This window comes from Rhinolophus sinicus, linkage group LG10 (assembly GCF_036562045.2).
Source record: "Rhinolophus sinicus isolate RSC01 linkage group LG10, ASM3656204v1, whole genome shotgun sequence".
Taxonomy (NCBI): Eukaryota; Metazoa; Chordata; class Mammalia; order Chiroptera; family Rhinolophidae; genus Rhinolophus; species Rhinolophus sinicus.
This window is the reverse complement of record NC_133759.1, coordinates 15,530,223-15,555,306: the sequence shown is the minus strand read 5'-3', so window position 1 is coordinate 15,555,306 and position 25,084 is coordinate 15,530,223. Positions and strand designations below refer to the sequence as shown.

Here is a 25,084-nt window from a genome sequence, read left to right as displayed (position 1 = left end):
AACACATTTATTCTAAAAAAAATGTATCCACTTTTTAAATCTAAAGTTCAAATTTAATTGTCTGTCCTATACTTTATCTAGCAACACATTGCTTAATATTAAAACATGTTTCAGAGCCAGTAGGTACATCTGTTGCAAATAATATGATGATATGATGATACATAAGTAAGTAGCTGAAGAGGGATTCATTGAAAACCACAAATAGCAACAAAACAGACACTTGGCAATACTGGAACAGTATATATATATATATATATATATATATATATATATATATATATATAAAATTCTTACCCGGAGGAAAGATTTGACATATTAATAAATTTGTCTTCTTTCTTACCTAAGTTCTTCCACTTACGTAATTCTGCCCGCATTCTATAGCAGCATCCACCTTCATATTTAGCAATGCAAGACATTTTCATGGTAGTCCAATGGAGTTATCTTTTGTCTCTAGGCCATATGGCAGAAGGCCTGGAGAAGAGTTTTTCCTCTGAGACCTGAGTCCTGAAATGGTATTAGTCATGAGAGTGGAAATCAAGAGTTATGAAGTATGCTCTTCAGTGCAAAGTCCTTCATCACCAGTGACATTTAGCACATATATTCTTTAATAAGTGTGTGTGTGGGGGGGGCGAGGGTGTTCTCATTAAATCCTATTGAAAGCCTAGGACCCAGAGTAGACATCCCGCACACCCAGGTGTAAAGATGGATAAATTAGCCTTCAGATATACTTCTTTCTCCAATATCCATGCTCCAACAACTTCCCAGTCCCCTCTGTAGGCCCACTTTAGTCCAAGTGAGTAGTTCTGGACAATGGACTGTAAGCAGAACATGTGTCATATCTGTGCTGTTTCAGAGCTGGTGTGACAGCCTTCCACTGTCTCCAATCACAGTGTTGACATTGAGGCGCAAGACTGTAGAGTCTCCATTTCTGACTGAGTGGAAAAGAGCCCCACACCAACCTGCCTTAGACATGTAGGAATAAACAGAAGTATTTTGGAAGTTTTTCCCTCTCACCAAAGCCTGGCATAGCCTGAGTAATATCAATTCTGTACTTTAAAAGAGCTTTCCCATTCCAAGATTATGTATCCACCTATGAGTTATTTTTTTTAATAGTAACTTATGCTTTGTTTATTTACTTTCAATGTTTAATCAGACTGAAATTTTGATTTAGTGTAACCTATAGTATATATATTTAAGGTTTCATTTCAAAAAAGCCTGTGTAGTCAAAATTTATTGCATAATCAATTTCTTCCCTCAATAATTTCCAATAACTCTATTACCATCCTCTAAATCAGGGGTTATAAATTGTGTTCTGCAAGCCAAATCCCGCTTGCTGCCTGCTTTTTGTTTGCTTGTTTGGTTTTGGGTTTTTGTTTTGTTTTGTTTTGTTTAACAAATAAAGTTTTATTGGAACACAATCATGCTCATATGTTCACACACTGTCTATGGCTGCTTTCATGCCATGACGGAGTTGAATAGTTGTGACCTATACCACATTGCCTGAAAAGCCTAAAATCTTTACTTTCTGGATCTTTAAAGAAAAAGTTTGCCAACCTCTGTCCTACCTTCCGGTGACTGTGTAAGATCTAAAAGCAAGGCACAGTACTATGCTCCTTTGACATCCGGTGAAATGAGGAGGGCCGCACACACGGCTTCACCACAAGTTCTCCTCCCCATTCTGCTCCCTCAAATAAGCACCCCCCTCCCAGTTCCACAACCCTTCTGATCAAGGTGCCAGGCACAGTTTCTGCTTATACCTGAGTCATGCCTTTCAGTTTCCAGCCAGCCCACTTGATACTCTAGAGTCTACCTCTCTCAGCCTTTGGTTTTTCCCTGTTTTCTGAGTGCAACCCCATGAGGCCCTGCATGGTGCAGTGTTTCCCTCTCCTGAAAAAATACATGAGCATACATGACTAATAAACTGCTTATCTGTCCAATAGTAAGAGTCTGCTACTCAGCCATCTCTATAACCCCAGGAGAGAAACCCCTTCAGCACCAATGGAGTAAATATGAAGTAATTAACACACATTGTCTCTAGACTTCTAGATTTAAAATTGAAAATATATCTTATACTATTTTATGACTATGTGAAAACATATTACATTAACATTTTCCATTTATTAAATTGCTCTGGCAAATCTTAAATGTTTTTTCTTCTAGATAGAAATTTAGAATCTTCTTTTTTTTCAGTCAAAGGAATCCAGTTGTGATATTAACTGCAATTTCACATAGTATGGACTGATTGGGAGAATATTGTCATTTAAAATCTTAATTTTCCTCAAAAAAACTTACAATTTTAATTATATAAATCATCAGTGTTTATCAAATTTATTCTGAAGGTGTTTAAGTTGTAGTAGCTGATTTGTTTTTATTGCTATTATCATTAAATCTTTGTGTGATTTTTTTTTTTCTGAATTAGTAAGTAATCACTTTTATGTGGGGAAGCTGCTTAGTTTTGGCTTCATAAAAATTAACTGTCATAGTGAACTATTATGTTAATTGCATTGGGAAGATATCTATATAAAAATCATTAGAAAATAATTTTAATTTCAGTCTTCTCTTTTCCAATATTTATATTGTTTTCCAGGGTTTAGTCTCCTATGGCTTCTGTAACTGTTACAAACTTGATGACTTTAAAAAGCCAGAAATGTATTCTCTCCCAGTTCAGGAGGGAAGAAGTCTGGAATCAGTATCAGTGGGTTAAAATAAATGTCAGCCAGGGCTTACTCCCTCCAGAGGCACTAGGAGGAGAATCTGTTCCTTTCTTCTTTCCAGCTCCTGGTGGATGCTGGCATTTCTTCCTTTATATCACTCCAATCTCTCCCTCCATCTTTACATTGCCTTCTCCTCTTCTGTCTGTGTAATCTCCTTGTGCCTTTCTCTTATAATGACAATTATCCAATTGTCATTGAGTTTAGAATTCATTCAGATAATCTAGAATGATCTCTTCATTTCAAGATCCTTAATTTATTCACATCTGTAAATACCCTTTTTCCAAATAAAGTAGCATTTACAGGTTCCAGAGATTAGGACATCTTTTTTCCTTTGGGGGTAGGCATTTTAGCCTAAACATTCCGTTTTGTTTTGTTTTGTTTATTTTTTATTTTATTGCAATGAGGAAAACTCCAGAATAGTGTTAAAGAACAATGATGATAGTAGTTGTACTTAGCAAGAGTGCTGGTCTGTAATAGTTTGCATTAGAAGAAGAAGAAATCTATTCTTCAATCTTTATGCCTTTTATTTTTTAGTAATTTTATACATTTTTCATAAGATATTTATTTGATCTTTCCTTTAATTAAAGCCTCATTCAGATTATATTTTCCTACAATTTATTTTCCTATGAATTGACACTTATTTCACATTGTGTTGCGATGGATTGCATATTCTGTTAATGAAATTATCCAAATAAAGAATTTAAAGTTGAAATCATTTTATCATTACTGGACTCGATTACATACTTCGCAGAAGTTTTCGATCTGAGACTTACAAACTCTACCAGAACAACATAATTAATATGTAACTAAAGAATCTTGCAACTTATTACTTTTGCTCTGTTTCTTTGTATCTTTTTTTTATTACAATTAATGAAACTTTTCATGTGCCTGGTAATTTTTCTTTCTTCACTACTTCTTCTCTATGTTTATCCAGAAGGAAAAGCCTTTTCAGAAGTTCCCCCAACAAGCTTCCCATTATGTCTTATTGTTTATAACTGGGTAACGTGACTCCCATTCCCATGGCTACAAGAGAGATTTAGAATATACCTGACAGAAGGCCAAAAGATTGTCATGATTGTCTTAGATAATTTGATTTACCATCTGGAGCCTTTCCACCCTGAACAAAATCAGATATTTAAAAAATATCCAGGAGTCTCTATAGATACAGTAATGGTATTAAGCACTTAAATTACTTTAAAAATTTATAGCATGATGTCTGGATTTGAGGGTCAAATATTTAAATAAATATATTCATTCAATAATCAATGGAAACACATGTAGTATTTATTAAAAGATAAAATAATTCTGTTTTTGACCGTATAGTAGACTTAGTCTTCAAAAGTTAAATGTGAACATATTCTGCAATCTGATAAATTAACTCTGAGGATGTATCCTTGAGAAACTTTTGCACAATTAGTACAGTGAGATATATACCATTATGTTCATAGCATCATTGTCTAAAATAGCTGAAAAACAGAAGCAACAAAAATGTCTAGTTATGGAAAAATGGTTAATTACACAATGGAATATTATATAGCACTGAGAAGTAATGAAACATGGTCAAACCTTAGTAATAAAATATTGAGTTCAAAAGGGCATGTTCAAGAAACTACATCCAGTATGAATGTATTTTTGTGTCTTAATAAAACTCTAAGAAATAAATCTGAACAACATATTGATTTGAAATGAATACATATGTGGGGTGAAGCCATTTAAAAAGGAGCATGATGAAACAAAACTAAGGTAGTAATGAAATTTAGCAGTGAAGCTTTGGGATGGAACTTTGGAGGTCATAGGTAGATTTCAACAATACTGATAATATTCTAGATAACACTCTAGATAGTGCAAATTTAGTAGATTGAAAATTGTTTGATTATGTTGCTTTAAAATTTCATATTTATTTCATAAATTATTTTGTATATATCAATTATTTTTATTTTAAAATATCAAAATATAATGAAAAATATTTTTCCACAACTCAACTTTTGGTCCTTTGATAAAAATCATACTCCATGGTTTTCTTACTGACAGATAATTATGCCTGAATACTATATAAAAATAAAAACAGAAACTGATAAATAGTGAAGAAGGAAAGACAAACTCCATAAAAAAGATAATTCAGTTTTGCCAATACCATATTGGGCTTGATGCAGTGAGTAGAATAAGAGCCACGTCCATGTTTTTGTGAGAAATATTGGATTTAATAATTACGCAGGAAACATGATAGAGTTGCTAAGACCAACAAGGAGGGGTGTATAAAATGACGTAACATAGAAAATTTGAAGGCATCCATTTTTCTAACGCAACTTTTTCAGTTACCTAATTGCCAATGAGTGGTACAAGATCCTTTTGTTGGCCCACGTGCACAGTCTAGCCTGAAAGAAAAGCCCCAGTTTCAGAGCCCTCAATTTAAATATGAACAGCCCTTTCCTGATAAGTAGAGATTATTGAAAGACATTTTGCAGTATACGTCAGGGAGCAAACTTCCAGAACAGTCAATTCCTGAAGACCGGGTACCTAAAATGAACATTGAGCAATCTGCAAGGCAGTGACAATGAGAGTAAGAATAATTAACAATGAATATTATTCTAATGACACCTCACCAAAAAAATCCAAAGAGTATGGATCCAGGTCACACCACAGCAGAAGCTGTGAACCATGCAACCAGAGAATCAAGGACAGTGACAATAATACCCTTTCAATATGTTGCTTTAAAACACAATATGTTGTGTTTGCCGCCATTTTCCACCAGGCTCTGGTCATGTTCTACTTCACTTTTAATTAATGGTCTTTAAAATTTGACCCTATTGGAGAGCTGCCTGTGTAGACATATTAATCTCTACCAGTGTGTATTTGTCAATGGAACAATTTGGAGTTTTTCATTCTGTGAATTAGTCCAACCTTCTTTACCAATTTTTCCTTTTATAGATTCAGACCATGGAGATTGCACCCATTTACTTCTGAATGTTTGCATCTTTCTCTTTGAAATCTACAGGAAGACATGTAAAAGACTGACTGTGCTCAATACACCCTATGCCAAGGTTGCTATAACATCCTTTTTGTTAACTAATTCCCCCTAGTGCATAGAATTGGGCCTAACATAGGCTTTTTCTACTTCTTAAGGGATGACATTGTGATTGGAGCACATCAAGAATGTATCAGGTGTACTACTTTTAGGCAAATGAGACTTCGAGCAATAAAAAAAGTGTTTGAGATCCCCCTGACCACTGTATCTTCTCCTTGTGTCAGTTTTAGGATCAGCACCAGGAACCCAGCATCCATCTGGCTGAAAAGTCATTCCCTCAGGGGTCTCATTGTGTGGCCCACTCTATTTCCACCTAAATATTCTCTATCCTGGTTCAATAATCACTTAGCAGGTGTATATATCTTTTCAACTCATAGCATTACTCTCCCTCTCCTAAAAAATCTGTAGCTTCTGGACAAGCTCTACTTATTCACTGCTTTTTTTTTTCCTATCATGACCTTTTTCCAGTCATAACTAAGTGTCACAAGGGATATCATATTTAGTTATGCAGCGTTCTTGTTTATTACTAGTGTTCATCCAGTTATGTTCTCATTTATTTTGGTGCCAATATCTCCAGTCCTCTCCGAACATCTTGTTCCTGGCTTCATTTTACTTAACAAACTCCTGTTTAGGTTAGTAACTTCTTTTGTTCTCTAGAAAGCAGGGCAGGTTATTCTGAAACACTTGTTTTTTTCTTTTTTTTTTTTTCTTTTCTATGCCAGAAATTTTTTACATAGGTAGGACATCCCCAAGTAAAATTTTAAAATATTTAGATTTACTTCTTACTTTCTATTCAAGTAAGCTGGTTAGAATGCAAGAAGTATGGATGACATTGTTAAAGAAATAACACTGAATTTAATTTAGTTTTAAAGTAACTAGCAAAACTTAACATTTAAATTTAGTAACAAATTGAGATGCACTTCGTAACTAATTGCAATATTCCAGGATCCTGACTATGGTCAATAACCACTGATCAAAAAGAAACATTCTTAAACGTTTTTGTCTTAAAATGAGAGACCAGCTAGGTTTTTATCCATCCTATATTGGTGAATAGATCCAGCAGGAAGATGTACAAAATGCTTCAAAAAGGCCTGAGAGATGGTTCCTCTGTTTATACACATGTAGAGAGAGGGTTTAAGTGTCTACTGTTACCTAAGCCTGAGAGCTGCTGAGATAAGATGCTTTACTTCTATTCTTGACAAACTATATTTCCTAAAATCTACCCCAGCCAGCGTGGTTGAAACAAATATGCTTGTGTTTCAGAGAAAAATACCCAGCTTTCAATTTCATAAGGAAGATGAGGTATGTAATCAGTGTAGAAGCCAAAGGGGAGACAGTGACAGATAATGCAGTCAATCTACTTAACACCAATTTTGACTTCCTTTTCCCAGTCCTTGACTATAGAAGATGGAAAGAGAACTGTGTGACTTCCTAGGCTCCCTCACATCTAGACGTGATTATGATGAGACATCATTCTTGACAAAGGGATCGAAGCAAGAGAATCTGAGGATGATATCCCCTTCCTGGCCTCAGAATCAAAACTTGGTAGATAGCTTTTTCTCCTTTGTCTTCCAATTTTCCTCTTTCTTCCTTCGTGAAACTCGATATTGAGACCTGCTGCCCATATATGGCTGAGTAAACTTCTAACAGACAAAGTCTCTCTGAGAGGACAACAATAAACTCTGAGGAATGAGAGGCAGCAGATTTTGGAAGGTAATTGATCCTTGATTTAAAGGACTAGCATGGCTTGAGTTCAACATTTTTCACAGCTGGCATTCTGAGAGCAATCAAAAGTCAGCCCTGGATGGCAACTATAACTGATTTAATTAAAAACCAAACAAACAAACAAACAAACAAAACCATAGGCTTCATAATTAAAAGGACCACTGGAAAGTAAGGAAACATTTCTGGGAAGGACAGATCCAGAGAGAAGGAGCCCCAAATTCTATTTCTAAACTCTTGAAATCTCTAGCTAATCCCTGAACCACAAATGTACAAAGCAGACTGTAAGAGGTCCAGTTAAAAAGACAAAGAAGGGCTGGTCCAGTGGCTCAGGTGCATAATACCAGCATGGGCCAGGGAGCTGTGTCCTACACAACTAGACTGAGAAAGAACGGTTTGAACCGGAGTGGGGGGGGGGAGGGGGGAGGTGGAAGAAGGGGGAAAAGGAAAGAAAAAAAAGATAAAGATATGATCTAAGATTTTAGCTGCTGATTTTAATACTGTGTGCAATTTGAGCCCTATCAAGTTAATTACCTGCTTAAACAAAAATATCAAGACCGTATTCATTGGACCATAGCAGAACACAAAATCTCCACAATGTAACATTTACATGATCCATGACACAATCCAAAATTGATTGATATAGGAAGGTGCCAGAAAATATTACTCATTCTCAAGAGAGAAACAAAAAAATCAATGTAGGCCAACCTCCAAATAGCCCTGATTTTGGAATTAGTAAATAACTTTAAAGCAGCTATCATAACCAACCTAAATGAGCTAAAGGAAAATACACTTACAATGAATAAAATGATAGAAAATCTCAGTAAAGAAACAGAAACTGTAAAAGAATAAAATGCAAATTCTAGAACTAAAAATAATATCTGATTTTTTTTTTTTTAAATACTGGATAAAAGTCTCTTTTAATTAGGTATATATATTATATATACACATATAATATATGTTATATATATATTAATTATATATATAATTAAAAATCAATAGATGGTTTAATAAGAACACCAAACATATTGTAAAGAAAAATGTCAAAGCTACATATGAGCAAATCATATAGAAATCTGTGTAGACAGATAAGAAAATTTTGTAGAGAAAAAAGCTCTAGCTCAATACACAAAGTCCCTAGTAAGATAAATGAAAACAAATAATGCAACAAACCCTGAGATTTTATTTTTTAAAAGATCCAGTTGTATGGTTTCAAATGAACCTTGACTACAATATAGAAAACACACACATACAATGCAGAATATTTGAAATGAGTGTAATATATTGAAATGAGTGCACATTGTAGCCAAAAGTTCTAGAGTGTATATTAGTGAAAGACAAAATAGAATCTAATGTAAAATCATCGATAGATACAAAAAGTATGCTTAATTATTTAAAAAAGAACCATCTATCAAGAAGACACACTATTTGTAAATCTGTATCTAACAAAACATAATAAAAATGCATAAAGCATAAAGTGATTGAAAAAAATCAACAAATCCATAAGAATAATCAAATATGTTAACACAGTTCTCTCAGAAGCAGATGGATCAAGCAGATAGACTTGAAAAGATAATAGCATTTAAAAATATATAAACATTTTAATTTTACAAGTCTGAATTAATAGATTTATATAAAACCCTCTACTAAATAGAGAATATGCATTGTTTTCAAGAACACATGGACTATAAACAAAAATTGTTCATATGCCAAATCCTAAATAAGATCTCAGCAAACGCAAAATCATTGACTAAAATGAAATAAAATTAAAACCCAATAGTAAAAATTGGACACTCCCTGAAAAACAATATCTTTACAAACTAAAATTAAAGAGAAAAAAATGCATTAAGTAGTCCATGTGATAAAAATGATTTTAATGGGAATTACAGTATAGAATTAAATGATAAGAAAGACCTAATAATAAAACTTTTGTTATGAAGCTAAAATGTATTAAGATGAAAGAAAATATATATTCTTAAATGTATATGATAGGAAATAAGAAATATAAATTTTTTTGAAATAGTAAAATTTAATGAGCTAAGCTTTCTCCTTAAGAGGCTATAAAGCAATAATTAAACAAACTCCAAAGTAGTAGAGATACAAATGTAGTAGTTACTGAAGTAGAACGTATAGATTTTTTTTTAAGCTCGTTTTTGGGAAGAACTAATCCCCAAAAAAAAAAAAAAAAAATGCTAGCAATATTAAGTAAAAATAGGAGACATGGTATAATTAAACAACTTTAGAAATTAATGATGCCATACCTAGAAATAATATGGATATATACTAAGGGACATCCAAAAGCCAACTGAAAAATAGAAGAGATCATAATATTCATACTTGGGAAGACAAAGGAAAGATGTCAATTCTCTAGTCAATCTATAAATTCAAGGCAATGTCAATAAAAATACCAGTAAAATGTTCTATGAAAATGTCTAGGCTATTTCTAGAATTCAAATGAAAGACAAAAAGTAAAGTTAAAAAATATAGCCAAAATAATTATTAAGAAGAGGAACTCTCACCACCCTCCCCCGCACAAAAAACAAAGGTGTGTGTGTGTGTGCCTGCGTGCATGTGTGCGTGCGTGCGTGCTTGTGTGTGTGTAGTGATGGAAGTGTTAACTAGATTGTGGGAATACTTTCACAATATATACGTATACCAAATCACCACTATGCACACTTTAAATGTCTTACAATTTTGTCAATTATACCTCAGTGAAACTAAATTAAAAAAAAAGGAAAATGGAATCTTGGTTAGACAATATCAAGAGTTAATAGAAAACATTAGTAATTAGAATAGTGTGGTATTGTTCAGATGAAGAATTAGTGCTATCACCTCATTTTAGAAATTTAAAAATTAAAAATAACTCAGGCTTTAGAGTGGAAATAACTTATTTGAGTCTCACAGTGATTTGATAACTGATTCAGGACCAAAATTCTGCTCTCCTGAATTCCAGGCCTGACCTCTGTTTACTGCAGTACATGTTACTGTCTCATGTGGTGTTAGACTAGCAGAGAGTTTATGAATCAGGGAATCTAGGTTGTGCTGTGACTAAAACAATCCTAAAAATTCAGTTGGTTAAAGACAGTATTTTTTTTTCTTGCTTAGTTTATATGTCTGACATGAGTCAGTGTTGAAATCTGCTCCACACAGTCACTCAGGGGCCCAGACTAATAGAGTCTGATCATCATGTAGCTAGACTGTCTGGACAGTTGACCTCATCTGTGGCCATGTGGAGGGTCAAAAAGAACTTAGAGAATTTCATGGAGGCTTTTCATTGCCCCAACCCCAAAATGTCATGTGTCAGTTCCATTAACACATCACTGCTGCGAACTTGTCACATGGCCCTGCCTGACTGTAAAAGGCTGCAGAGTGAGATGTCTTATCTCTCTAGGAAGGAAAGAAGAACTGGCTATGAGCCCTGGACTGCACTTACATGGAATAAAGTGAAAGTGACTGAATTGTTAGGCTGATGATTCTTATGTGATTCTTTCTCTCCCATTGAGGCTTCCGGTTTGTTTGTTTTTTTAATACATTCCTGAATGTCTGTGTCTGTACCCTCATCTTAGGAGTTGAAGGATAAATATATGATAATGTAAGTCAAATCAGTGGGTTTGGTTCTGTGTGGTTAAAATGATAAACAAAGGAAGAGAATCAAAACAATGATTTGGAGGCTTGTCCACAGTTCCCAGGGGTCTGCTTTATTTGTGGAAAAAAGAAGGCAGGCGTGCAGTTTACCAAATTTCAACTTTTTAGCCTAAAATGATTTATTCATCTTCCTCAAATAGTTATCTTTTTTATAGGGAAAAAATATGTGTCAGGTGTCTGTGTTAAGGGAAAAATCTAAAGCAAAAATATCATTAGTTAACACGTATGATTTTTATTTAATTCTCTTTCTGTAACAAAAGTTTTTGCTGTAATTTAATACAATTCAATTAAAAATATACATAGAAAAGTGTCTTATATGTTTTAATGGAATATTTATTTTATAATCCATATAATTTATACCAGGAAGGCAAAAGATTAGTAATCAAAACAAAAGATATTTGAAGAGCAATTCACATTTTAAGGATTTACCCTAAAGGGATAATCTTCCAATTAACAAATCACACCTACCAATAGCTTTCACTTATGTATAACACACACACGTTTTGTATTTAATAGGCTACTATGCTGTCATTAATATATTGATACAGTCAATGTCATAGGAACAAACCCCATGACTTATTCTCAAGTACAGAACAGAGAGCCGATTATAAAGTAACATGTATTTTGCAATCCATTTATGCAAAATATAGCTATATATTTATGGATATATATGCACAGAGATTGGCTAAGCACAAAAGTGATGGCTGTTTGGGTGGTGATATTTTAGGAGATTTTAATTTTGTTTCTTTTTAATTTTGATCCTTTCTCCCCCCCTTTTTTTTCCCACCAATGTGTAGCTATAGATTTTGCAAATATACATTTATTTTCAAAAGAAAAACAAATTTTTTAAAGAGTGGCTTTGGAGAACAAGTCCATACATTCACGCAAACTTATAAATATGCATATTCCCCTTTTTGAGGATATTGGCCCACAACTGGGTTTACAGTAAGATCTTAGTACTCTTTTGAAATATTAAAATTGTGGATATATTTTACCCTTTAACCATACACACACACGTATGCACACCATTTTAAGTTATGAAGAACAGTTTAAAAATATAAATGTCTTACATTTCATTAGAGATGGATTGTAGTTGTTGTATTCTAGTGCCTAATTCATAGACCTTTTAATATTATCTCCTTGTTGAGAAGCCACGTATACTATTCCAAGTTCTGAATAACTTGGTAACCTTTGTCTTCCTTTGTGTGAAAAAGGGAACAGTGTCCGATGTGGAGGAAAATGCTGTATCTCAGGAACTGAAATGTAAAACAGGAGACAGCATCACACACAGTGCTTTGGCAAGTGTTAGTTTATGCTCTGATTCATCCCTTGCATTTGGGGGAAAACATTTACCTCTGTTCTCCCCATGTACGCTTCTGATGCTTCTGTTTTCAATTCTGGGCTCATTTGCTAAAAATGATAAACATCTTTTGTGGGTTCCATAGGAAGTTGAGAACACTTCATGCTTCAGAAGGTCCTGGAGGGGGCTGCTAACACAGGCCAGGTAGAGAGGGCCTGCAGGACGTCCTGCCTGCACACACCTGCTCTGCAGTCAGATAGAGTTCCTGCATCTGTGTGCTCTGCTGCCTGCCGCACATGCCTCAGCTGTGCCAAAGCCGCGGGTCCCTCAGGGCAGCCAGTGCAGGGAGGAAAACAACGCGATACTCTGGGGGCCAGAGGGACAAAACCCCCAAATACTAAGGGTGTGTCTAAATGCTGGTATTTCTATCCCAAGAGATGAGGGAAAGGCATATGCTATTTAGTCAACAGCCCTTCTTGTCTTGTGATGCTCAAATCTTTCAGTGACAGGTTTCCCAAACCTCTCTTTAGTTGTTTCCTCCTATTTCTTCTTATTGTCCTTCCTCTGATTTAGCTGCATCTTCATGAAAATACTACACACATTCATGTTCGAGGAAATGTCTTGTTATGCATTCTCAGCAAAGTATCACTGTGTGGTTGTGCAGGCCGGTGTTCATTTATGGTCTGCCTGTGAGAACACCGAGGGTTCGTGGAGGTAATTTTCTTATGCTGCGCACAGCAGACTACAGAGAAAACATGGCTGCCCATCAAGGGATCTGTGCCATGAGAACATTTGGTTTCTAGTCTCCCAAGTCCTCTTTGTTTTTGATCGTGACATTTCTTCATGCTCAGATGCATACGTGATGTAACATTCTTTGTTGATGTTCTGAAATGTGTTTTAGAGTTATTTTGGCTCAGTACAAAATAAGAATGGGGAACTAAACTTTTCTGGTTGAAATGCTAATCCTTTTTTCCCCTTCTTATCCCCCTGCCTTTCTGTACCACGCATATTTGTATGGCTTTAAACCCAAGACTGGTATTTAATAAAAACCAAGATTGTTTTGTTGGGAACAGGGCAAATGAGAAGTCTCTCTAGGGGATCTGTGGGCCTTTATTGTGGTGGGGGAGAATGCCCTAAAGAGGAGTTCCTCGCAGCCTAATTGTTGAGGAATGATGGAAGTTCAACAGCATGGAAATTCTACTTCTCGCTTCAGCTGAAAAGGTGCTTATAAAGGTAGTTGGGCGATTTTAGCAATTTGCCTTATTTTGAAAATCCAATTTGGAAGCTTCATTAAAGGGCACTAATTTAGTGTCTTAGGGGAATATGTGTTTAAGGGAGCTTGTCGAGACAATCTTAGATGTTTGCCAGTGTGTAGGTGAGCTCAACTCCCCAAGCTGGGGATACCTGGTTACATGTAGTCTCTTTCATTTCAAACATGATACCGAATAAATTCAAAAGCACCCAGACCAAGAGAATACCAGCACCACTTTCTCTTCCCACACTACTACCAGTTCCCAGCCCTAACCTTAGTTAGGATGCTTTCAGTGCATAAATACTTCTGTGACTGGCATTTTGGATCTGTCACCCAGAGGTCCAGTAAGGCAGATAACAGTTTTAGTGCGTTTAGTGGTGGTTACTATATGACAGGTCAAGGACCTTAAGGAATGATAACTGTTTCAAATCATTTAAGGAAATACAAACACTTTCTGAATGCCTAGAAGAATCATTATTGTTCACTGCCTGCCTAATAATCCCAGAAGTATATTTCAGTTTTACATTGGGACACAAAACTTAAAATTTGGTTAGCTGAATGTTAATTATCTGCATGGCCTCAAATAACCTTAGCCTTCTCCAGTTCCTACTTTGTTGACAAAATATTATGAGAAAAGGTAGAAAAAATTTAGTTGAAGCAAATTAGTGTTATTCATCTTTGGGGTGCTTTCTTTTTAAAATAAAGGTTAAAATCCATGAGAAATTGCAATAAATGTCATCAATTTTGGCCATGCACTATCAAGATATTGAAACATTTTGTCTTGTTCTTTTACGTAATCCCTGAAGTTTGTACTAAGAGTACTGTTTGAGTTCCCATCCCCCTGCCCAATGGCTATGAATTTCTAATCCAGTTATAGCCTTGAGTTGCTTTTTTTTTTAGTGAACTCTCAGAGTAAAATCTGATTCATTCTAGGAAGAGTTTGTGTTAAGAGCAAGATGTTAAGGTTCCCTGTTAGTAGATCACCCATCCATCCATTCAAGAGATGCTGATATGTACTGTTATCCAGAAGGAAAACCAAGTATCCTGACCCTCATCCCAGGTAGTCCCAATTGTGTGAATTTATGGCATAGCATAACTTGGCATAACAATTTTCCCCAAAGAAAAGCCGTTTTTTAGGACATAACTTGAAATAAAGGAAAGGGAAAAGAATCAGAAATACTTTTTATTAACTCTCTCTTGACTTCTAGATTGCTGGAAGGAAGAGAAAAATGCTTGTCAAAATGCTTTTGGAAAGCACTGAGTAGAAATAGATCAACATAAGGGTCTTGAATTCCTTAGGCTTCATTTGCTGAAACCTCATACACACGGCAGATTCATTCTTATTCTAGCAATCGCTGATCCCCAAGGGAGACAATTTCTAGTATTTGGAAAATACAGTAATTACCTATTCATCAAGGACCAGTACCCTCCTATCCTAATTTTTTTCACAGAATTTTCTAGAGCTACACATATCATCTGTTTGATATTTATAGTTAATATCTTAGCATAGATGAACATGGCTACAGATGTTGAAATTACATTTCTACAAAAAGTGGAAAGCACATCCTTTAATAAATCTGTGTATAATGTCTGTCATTAGAAATGGATGTCAATAAATGAGTAAAAGGATGTGGAATTTTTCAACATACGGTTTATGCTAGTTATTTATTTGTTGTCTATTCATGGGATTACTAATTGCAGCTGGTAAAGTTGATTTTCTCCTCTCTAATTTATTACGGGATGGGGCGTTCATTGCACCAAATCCATAGTTATTCAGCATCTACATTTCAGAAACTGAATTGCTGGATACTGTCAGAATGAGCTTTGGAAATCCCATGCAGGCGTGCACAACTATAATTTTGCTTCACATTAATAACAACCTAGCAAAAAAGCCCAGAATCAAATGTCTTGGTCTCAGCTGGGGGCAGAAAGCCAGTGATATATCTTGGCTGGTGACCTATAATGTTGGAAAAGTAAGCTCTATATGCACTCAGGATGGGTGGGCGGTATTCCGGAAATATATTCCCATTCCTCCATGATTTTTTTTTTTTTTTTTTTTGTGTGTGTGTGTGTGGTAGTGTGTGCCCTGAGACAATAAAAATGAAAGACAGAATTACAGATAATAAATTTAGCACATCTCCAGAACAAATGGGAAATGCCGCGCTTTTATTTCTTCGGATGTCAACTCTGTTCCCTGCCCCACGCCCTGCCCTGCCTTGGTTTCTGCAGCACCTCGGTGATTCTAAACCAGCGCTCAGGTGGGCAGCGGTCCGGGGGGCAGTCATCCACAAGGACTGAACTTGACGCTGCGCGCCTGACTTTTGGTCTTGCTCAAAGCCGAGAATCTCTAAGAGCTCTGAGGCTACGGATTCATTTGGGTGGAGTGAGGTGTTATTGTGGGATAGTCTCTGCAGAGTTGGCCTGGAGAGTGAGCACCCGAGCAAGAGAGCTGAGCAAGGCTTTGCCAAGTGTCCGAGGAGTCGCAAGGCACCGGGGAGCGGTACGCTGGAGGGCTCCGGCACCGGGGGCGGTGCACGCTGGCTGGCGGGGAGCCGGGAGGCGGTATGGAGGGGCAGGGGGCAACGTGCCAGTTTTCTCTCTGATTAATGATGCTCACGCGGCCGCGCGTGGTTCATGCGCTTTGTCTCTAGCCGTGGGGCTGGCGGAGAACAGCCAGGAGAATGCATGGCACCGCGCGCGCCAGGCACACCCGGCAGGTCCCGGCGCTCCGACTCGGCCAACTCTGGCCTCGCCCGGTGGCAGAGAGACCCCGGTGCCCATAGGCACTCAGCCGCGGCCATCTCCCGGGTGTGGCCGGTCAGGGGACTGGAGTCTGCAGCCGGACCAGCTGCGGGGCCACATGCCACACTCGCTTTTCCTCGCGCCGGGACGGAGACCGGACGCAGCCAGGGCTGCGGAGAGGAGCCAGGCACCGCCCCCGGCAACAGTGCCAGCCGCGTGGGAGGGCAGAGCCGGGCAGAGGGTCAGACAACGGAGGCGGGGAGACAGGGGACGCGGAACCGGAGGACGGACCGAGGCTGGCTGGCTCTGGGTGGGACTGACAGAGTGACTGAGCCACAGAAAGCAGTTAGACCGCTTGAGACAGGGAAGCCAGCAAGAAGAGAGGGAGAGGCAGGGGAGAGAGAGAGAGAGAGAGAGAGAGAGAAAGGAAGCGTGCTCTCTCTCCACTCCAGACGCCCTCCTCTGTCCGAGCAAAGCGGCTGAGGGCACTGAATGGGAGAGGGAGAGAGATGCGGGCACAGAAGACTGCAAAAGGGACCCTGTATTACTAGTGGGACTGAGAGATGAGGAGGGACAGGCAGACCGACTCACTCACGGACTGACAGCGAGAGTGGCAGCTCCCAGAGCAGAGCGCAGGAAAGCCAGAATCCCGCGCTGAGCTGCCAGGCTGCGAGACAGACGGTCAGACAGACAGAAGTGCAGAGGAACAGACTGGCAGACAGGAGGCGGGGTACGTTCATTCCCTGCAGCCAGCCGGGTAAAGAAGGCTGCGGCGGCGCCCCCTGAGAGCGTCCGGAGCAGCGATAAGCAGCAGGGGCAACGGGGTCGCCAGCTGAAGCCACCAGTGTCGCTGCAGTGGCGTCCGCCACAGCCTTGCAAGGATCCCAGCCGACAATGCAGAAAAGCTCCTTTTGAACTAGCAGTTAAATAAATCGACCAAAAACAAAATTCCAAGCTAAATCAAACAAATCCAGCCAAATCAATCACTGAGAAACAATAATATTAATAAAAACCTAATTAAATCAATCAAGGCACCAAGACGCTGGGGGGATATCCACTGTTCGGTCAAGGTAATAATCAAGGTCTTCCGACGTGAACATTGTCCGCCTTTTGTGATTCTTTCTCTCTCTTCCTTTCTGCCATATACCTGTGCTTTTCTTTCTAATTGTTTCTAGTCTGTATTTCTCTTTCGTGTTTGTAGAAAGCTGTTGTCATATTTGTATTGTGTTTTTATGTTTCGTCAAAGGAGGGGTATACTCCCCCTCCCCCAAATGAGGCAGAAATGGAAAGCTGGAAGAGACTTGAAAAAGGCATTTCTTTCCATCTGAGAGGTCTACAGTGATTTATGTCGGTATCAAGGTAGAAAGTTCCAAGGGCTCTGTTTCATTTGAAAGAGAGAACTCTACAAGGGGGCAAAAAGTTGTAATCTGTTTGTTGTACTGGTAGGACTTGGGGTCCTGACTCCCAAGGGGTTTAGGGAGAAGAGCTATTCCCATTTTATTTTCACATGTTTGGAATCTGTGTTTCATGGCAAACTCCAAGTTTAATGCCTTCTGTGGCAGGTTGTAGATATAGTGGTAGAATTGAGTTGCATTAGACAAGTGCTTAGAAAGTTTCTTAAGAGAAATTGACTCACTCAATGTTTATGCACAGAAACAGAGCTGGAGTGGATGTGGTGGCTGTGGGCTGCTCAGATTCAGTACTTGGTCACCTCCTGAAGATACAGGATAAGGGCAGAGTCCTAGCCTCAAAGGAAAAGCAAAAATGGAATTGAAAGTTAGAGGGATGGGGAGCTAGTTAGTACAATGCAATCACTTTCATGAGAATATGTTTAAGTGCAGAAATCAGTTGATTTCTGATTTTTTAAGTCTACTGGTATGACACTTCAGCTTCTCTCAACAAGAATGACGTTCCCCAAAGTTGAAATGAGTCTGTACAAGATTTTGCTCCAATGCTGACTAAAATCAAATGATTCCTACCTCCTCCTCATTCACTTTGGAGATCAAAATTGTTATGATTGTTTTGAGAAAACAGTGACATGGAGATGACAGGAAATCATTTTTTTGTGGGGGGGGTGGGTAAAACTTAGAAAACCTTTTGACACACACTTTAAAATAAATGCACCTGTTCCTTTGATCCTCTGTATTTGTGTCACCACAGGGCTTGCATGTCTTAATAGGATTTTAGTTAATGTTACTTTCTCAAAAGGCAGTCATTTGCAAGCTGAGAGTTCTAGCTATGTTTTGTTCAAATAGTCGAGTAATCTACTATCTCACCAGTAATTGCTTCTGCTGCTCTCCTAATGTGGATCCCATGTGAGAAATTATGTATGCACTCTTTTCAGGTTTATATGGATTTTTAAGGTATGTATTTGTGTCCGATCCTGTTTTTCCTTTTATATCGCGTTCTTTTTATCATTTCAACTAACAGAATATTTTTCAATTTTCTGGAGAGTTTAGTATACTCTTTACGGAGTACACTTTCTTATCACAAAAGATACAAAAGGCTAACCTATTACTATCCTTGCTCATCAATGCTAGTATTTGTTTGAAAACAATTTGGTTTAAGTGCAACTTCTAAGGCATTTAGACTGCTATGCATACATGTCAATGTACCCTGTCTGGATGTGGTTTATTTTATTTGATTAATAATATAAACAAGTTGCTATAGATGAATGCCTGTTTGACAGGATACTTTGTTTAGGTGAGTCATATTTAAAGAAACTTATACAGCTCCAGTAATTGACAGTTTCTCAGTGACTTAATTTCACTCTGTGTTGATTTATGTTACAATGTTCATCTCAGACCTGGACAGGGTTGTGTGTGCTATTAGATTTGCAAATTGCTGATCTCCCAGTGACTTTCCCTCTGAGATCCCAGCTGACTATAGTTACCTTGAGAACTGTGGGTTAGCCCTGTTAGAGCATGCTCCACTGGGGAGTTCAGTGCAGTCTATTTTTAATGCTATTTAATGAAGGAGCAAGCACCTCACTCAGCAATAAAAGAAGCATGATGGAAGACAGAGCAGTGCGTGGTTATGGATACTGGAGAAGGATATTTGGAAAGGTGCAGACTGGCTGCTGGATATGGTAATTTTAATTAGTTCTAATATATTGTACTAAGAAAAATCAATTAATTTCCATGAGAGATTTACACATGAAGAGTTTGATATGTTTTCATAAATCTCTTCAGTAATGCTTAGAAAGAAGACTCAGTAATTGGAGTGCCTTGAAACTTAAGGGAGATACTCACCGGGGAGTTCCTGCATAAATATAATTTTTAAGACAAACTGTCAGATTCTTGGGTGGTGAGAAGTGCAGAAATGATTTCAGATTTTTATAATATTGTTCTAGTGAAGGGTTTGGGGCATGTAAAATATTTTGGGCATAGAATAACTAACATCTTTCTAAGGTATTATAACTTGAAGCTCTGCCTTGTGATTTTTTTTTCTTCATTTTCCTTTATAAACTTGGAGTCTAAGTCCAGAATTGTGGCAACTAAGTAAAGCAGGAAGTTTTGATTGAACTCAATAGAACATTTGAGTTGTTTTCTCTTCTTGCTTCAGATAAACACGAAAGATTATGTTACTGAAGATTAAATACTTTAAAAATGTAGATAGCAGAGGCAGCATGGATAATTTTTGGAATGTAATGAGGGGGAAAATATCTTAATATTACAGTACATAAAACATAAGAAGCCATCTGTCTGCAGTGTTTGCATATATGCAGAACACTTGCCTTCTGGTACAACATGAGAATGGTCAGTCAGAACAGTCTCTGTTGTTCAGTTTCATATTAATAACATACTATAATCAGGTTATGTCTTTGTTCAGAGTGCAACTGATTAGGCAAATGCCTAACTGGTTTCAAACTTAATAAACATAAGAGAAAGTGAGAAGTTTTTATTAAGTGGGAAAGTGAGTCAGATAATTATTGTTCAATAAAGCTGTTAGAGCAATGTCCAAAGTTGTTCTGGATTTTGCCAATTTCTATCCAAAACAATAAAAACTACTAAGGGAAATACATCACAAGGAGTTACTGTTATTTGTTGTTATTGTTTGTGTTTTCCACTTTGTACATCTAGAGGGGAAAGTAAACCACACTGGCTGTAATATTTCCCTTAGTGGTCATCTATCTACCTTTCTCAAGATTCTCAAGTCAGTAGGCATTCTCATCTGAATTCAATGTGTATTTTGTCCGTGGACAAGATAATAATAAGCTACATGAGTAGAGTGTGGAATGAGTCAGCCACTGAAGACAACAATACACAACGTAGCCAGAAATGAATATGATTGAATTCTCATTAGTATGGGGAGACAGTTTAAAGTCCATAAGTTTGGAAACTGCAAATGAACCATTTGTATATAAGCTAGTTTAATTCTGATCTGCTTTGTGACAAGATCAGGAAAGAATATGGGGCTTAAAAATGATGTCGACACTGAAAGCCATTTCTTCAAATGGTAAGTACTGGCATCATTCTACCTGGTACCACAGGGTTGTAGCATGTTTAGAAATTTGTGAATCTCTAATCAGAAAAAGAATTGGCTTCCTTAAAAATGCATTATGTCACCTGTATAGTCCTGAACATATTTCGAATCAGTGATGATGAACTTATAAAATATATACTTCTTGTCTTTAGACAAAGGATCTTTATTTTTTAGAAAATCTGTGGTTTCAGAGGCTCTGTATTTCTGCTGACTTTGCTTTCTTTTATTTTTAATTCTAACATTTAAAGTTAAATATGATAAATGATTTCCAGCAGAGATATAAATAAGTGCTGAAGAACAACTGAAGGTAAAAAAGAATATTAGTGAGATAAACTCGTATATGTGACTAGATTTGTTTGCTTCTGAGTGTTAGTTTCCTTTAAGGTGTATTAATGCCAAGTTCTAATAAATTGATATTGTTCAGTGACTCGGAGTCTTATAATTCAAATTAATTTTGCTCATTTTGGATTAAACTTGGCCCTGGTTGTTTGAAGTATTTATTACTTAAATTTACATCATAACCATTTTATTTCTGTGAGAATTAGATATGAGCTGAGATACAAAGTATTAAATTGTCTGTAATATGCTTGGTAAGGAATAAAGTGCTTGAGACAGAGAATCAAGTTCATTCAGCAATTTTTAATGTTTGGTAGCATTGTTATCTGTGGTCTCAAAATCCTCTATAGTCTGATGACATTTTCTTACGGCACAAAATGCCCATATAACATTTTGAACGTGCCTTTCCCTAAAATTACTGGGGCATAGCTATGCCCTGGGCAGTAGTTATTCAGGTAAACTAAAAAGTGAATTGAAATAATTATTTTGGGCAATTGAAGGGATATTGAAAAACAAAAGGATTGACTAAAATATACCAAATTGACTCTCTACTTACAAATTGAATCCTTGGTATTATGTTATGTTCTTTTTTTTATAGCTGCCAGCATAGATCTTAGCATCGCCAGGTAGCGTTTGCTAATCACTGTCTACGGCCACACTAAATCAATATTTTAAATTCCTCTACGTACATTTCCCCAGGAAATTTCTTCTGGTTGTTTTTTATAACCCCCGCTTAATAGACATGTCAATGCTACAGGTTATATAAGATTTTTCATAAGTTCTATAGTCAAGTGATATCTATTAGCATAAAATCACAATTAAATTGCTAAAGATTTAGTCCAAAATTGTCTCATTCAAAGTTCATATTCATAATTATTCCTTAGTAATAAATTCATACAACACTTTTAAAGTACTCTACAATTGTTCCTTTTATCTAGCAACAGAAAATAATTTTCTCCAGATAAAGGGGACAGGGGCCCACTAATCATTATCCCTTTGAAAACCAGGCCTCTTACCACATTCTCATATTTCATACTACTTCAAAATGATACAGCAGTTCTTACATTAAAAATCCATTGTGGATAACACACAAAATATTAATATTCTGTTAATAAAATTGCTTCTCTAAATAATAACATTGGTTTTAAGATAAATAAAATATGGTTTCAATTGAGAGGAAGAGTTCAAGATTTTTAACAGGAAAACAATTACGTCACTTCTTATACCAAGTGTCGTGGCAAATTTTGTAGAGATTTATTTGGCCTGTTGTGCTTAACGTTTCTACACAGAATTGCATAACGTAATATACAGTCTTTTTTCTACAGATTTTTTTCATTGAGACATATTCACAAAGCTTATCTACCTAGATAAACCCAGTAATCAATCCCTGATACCCACACAAGCTAAGAAATAAGGCTTTGTAATAGGAAAATCCAGAAGAACTGAGGGACTTCTCAACCAGATTGAGTGCTGTAATTCTTAACAAATATGCATTCTTTTGCATTTGTATTATCGTCGGTTGCCTCTTTATTACACACTAAATACTTGAGATAAGAACGAGGACCATCTAATAGGGAAACGGAAGCCAGAGGAGTGGTGCTGATATATTTAGCAGATTTTCTTCTAATTGCCAAGATATAATACTTACTTTAGAACATTCTAGTGTATAGAATCATATCTTAAAGGGGAAAAAAATTCATGCATGTTGACATACTTTGATCTAGTCAAAATTTGAGAACCAACAATAGTTGAGGTAAAATGTTTCAAGATCTTCAGAGAACAAAGTGGAAACATCAATTTCTAAAAGTTTGCTGGCCCTGGGAGTCCAACTAGAATACCTCTTGACATGTAAATCGGAAGGCCCAGCTATTATCTAATTGTTTAGTAATCTGAGTTTCTTTCAGATGATCTCACCACTGTTACAGAAATCTAGAAGAATCAAGCTATGGTTCAACAGAGAGTGAAGGAAGGGCACAAAACTCAATGAAATTCGGGGACTAAACATAATTGTTTAACTTTTATTTGCTCATAAACGCAATAAGAAAATAAAAAGCTATCAAATTGCTTTAACAGCTTTTATAAAAAGTTGTATAACAATGTTTCTAAAACCTCAAGGTGAAATCCTCATGTGAAGTTCTCTGCACTGACATGTTTTTTCTTAGCACCATGATAATTAATATGTATGTAACTTTGGTAGAAATTCCAGAATTGCTGGCATCTGACTTAATTTAATCATCAAAAAGCTGTTGGACAGAAAATATGTAGATTCCATATGAGTATGTGATAGAATCAAGATTTTGGCAGCATTTGCAAGCTTTAAATACTCATAAGGTGCTTCTTTAAAACACTTTTTTTTTTTAATGAGAGTGTTAAAAAAGCCTTTTGATGGGAAATATGGCACTTTATTTTCATTTTTTGGAGAAAGAAGATTAATATTTATAGTCAAATGATGACTCTTTAAGCCATTGCAGCACATAGTTAGGTTAAAATTACTATTAAATTCCGTCAAATAAATTAATTGTCAGAACTTTGTAGTCATATCTATGATCTCATTTATTTTATGTGGATTATAAGAATGATCTAGCTAACATTTTTAAATTACATAGCTTTATGTTTGTTTATTTTAAATTTAATTAGATATGCTGATATTGAACGAATTTTAGAAAATTATCAAACATCTGTCATAGTACTCAAGATGAATTCAAAAGTCCCACTGCTAACAATTAGTTGGTATTAATGATTCTTCATTTGTTTCCACTCCGGTGCTGATTTAACTTTGGTCACAGCACATATTTCCTTTGTGAAGATTAAAATCTTACTCCACCCCTGAAGTTTCCACATAATCACTAACAGAATTCTGGAAGAATTAAATAATATAGCATGCAATCATATTGTGTGTTACATGCTGTTGCTATCTGCTTAAGCACAGTTAAGCACTCTTAACAACTGGATGCTTTAATTATTATAATTATTGTCCTCCTCCGGAACTATGAATGACTTAGTTTTCAATGATTTTGAATTATTTTCCAGTGTCAAGAGGTGAGAGAGCATACCTAGTTACATGTGAGAGAGTTTATATATTTAAAAAAAAAAAAATATATATATATATATATATATATATATATATATATGTACATGTATATATATGAATACATATTTTAGGAAAAGGATGTAAATATCCCTTCAAGAGGGATATTATTTTATCACACAGCTGATCATAATGTCTGCATTATTGGTCAGAAATAATGTGGGAAGCCGTGGTCAGGGACATGCTTTGAACTCAGTGGAACTTTGGATCAAAAGTCAGGTTAAAACTAACAGAGGGTTCGTATAGGTATGCTAGGAGCTAATGTTAGTGGGAGCAGGTAACTGGTGTTTGTAATGAAGGAAGTCTTCACTAAAGAGATACATGGTGCTCCGTGGAATTCTGCAGGTCCAAAAAAATGTGCAAGATTTGAAATAAAAGCAAAGGTCTGGGAACACAAGGCCTAAATATGGTGGTGTATCCAAATCTCACTTCTCCAAAGCTTACCTCCATAAATATGCAATTTAGCCCCCAAACTACTAGTCCTGGTGTTTGGCTCCTAAGTCTGAATAAATAACGGATAGTGTGACTATGGCCAAGACTCTGAATCTCTCTGTGTTTCATAGTTTCTGCGGATTAAATTGTGTAGTAACACCAGTCCAATCTAAAGAAATTACTAGTTACTTTAGCAATTTGATTAATTTCTCATTGCTTCAATTTTCTCATTTATAAAGCAGGGTAAGGCCTACTTAAAGGATTGAAGCAGAAACAAGGTACCTGGTATAATTCTTAAAAAGAAACCATCATCTTTTCATATGGAAAACTTTAGAGAGAGATT

General features: G+C 36.4%; 1 protein-coding gene across 11 annotated transcripts in view; it reads left to right on the top strand.

Annotated features, from left to right (window-relative positions):
* Positions 1-25,084, top strand: part of ARPP21 (cAMP regulated phosphoprotein 21) — a 422,242-nt gene that overhangs the window by 245,816 nt on the left and 151,342 nt on the right. For 3 of the 11 annotated variants that reach the window (XM_074312653.1, XM_074312641.1, XM_074312656.1), the window contains exon 1: positions 16,260-17,470. The exons of 1 other annotated variant lie outside the window; for it this stretch is intronic. The gene's annotated coding sequence lies outside the window, so the exon portion shown is untranslated. Of the gene's footprint in view, positions 1-15,995; positions 16,159-16,259; positions 17,471-18,606; positions 18,764-19,321; positions 19,489-20,641; positions 20,859-25,084 lie in introns of those variants that run through there. 7 more of the 11 variants (XM_074312643.1, XM_074312649.1, XM_074312654.1 and 4 more) reach the window with 7 other exon arrangements.